At 52.9% G+C, this 588-nt stretch overlaps 1 protein-coding gene across 1 annotated transcript in view; it reads left to right on the top strand.

Annotated features, from left to right (window-relative positions):
• Nucleotides 1-350: 350 nt before the first annotated feature.
• Nucleotides 351-588, top strand: part of LOC101859599 — a gene marked incomplete in the record, with an annotated part of 43,913 nt that continues 43,675 nt past the window's right edge. The window contains 1 exon segment of the mRNA XM_035972494.1: nucleotides 351-356.

The raw sequence follows: 588 nt of genomic DNA, 5'->3' as shown, positions 1-588 counted from the left end.
ATCTCCCCTGGTTACCTTTCTCTTTTCGGTATTTACAAATACAAGACATTATAGTGTTTCAAGTGCCATAAAACTCTTCCTAAAACTAATATTACCCCCCCCCTCCCTTATTCACTACTTCTCCAGATTCCTGGTACCAGTGACCAACCCCTACAATCGACTGACCCTAGTCCAGCCTGTCCCCTTTGAGAGCAGACCCAACCCTCTGTTGCCTCAGGCCTTCCAACAGCCGTTTCTTCCGCTAAATCTCCTGGCCCAGATCAGAGGCACCGCTCCACCGGACAGTCCAGACCCCAGGGGCGCGGAGGAGGAAGAGGAGGGGGAGGAGGAAGAGGAAGAGGAGGAAGAAGAGGAAGAAGAGGAGGAGGACAGGGAAGAGGAGGAAGAAGAGGAGGAGGGAGGAGGACAAAGGAGTCAGAACAGAGGTACACAGACAACACTTGAGGAATCGCCACCACCACCACTACCACAACAACAACAGCAGCAACTACTGCAGCAACAACCACACTCATTCCTGCTTCAGCAGTTGATCCACCAACAAGTAGTGTTGAACGAGTTGAACGAACCACCGCCCCCTCCCCCTCCCCC

This window comes from Aplysia californica, unplaced genomic scaffold (genome assembly GCF_000002075.1).
Source record: "Aplysia californica isolate F4 #8 unplaced genomic scaffold, AplCal3.0 scaffold00710, whole genome shotgun sequence".
NCBI lineage: Eukaryota > Metazoa > Mollusca > Gastropoda > Aplysiida > Aplysiidae > Aplysia > Aplysia californica.
Note: the sequence above shows the minus strand (reverse complement) of the source record. Positions and strands in the feature narration are given on the sequence as shown.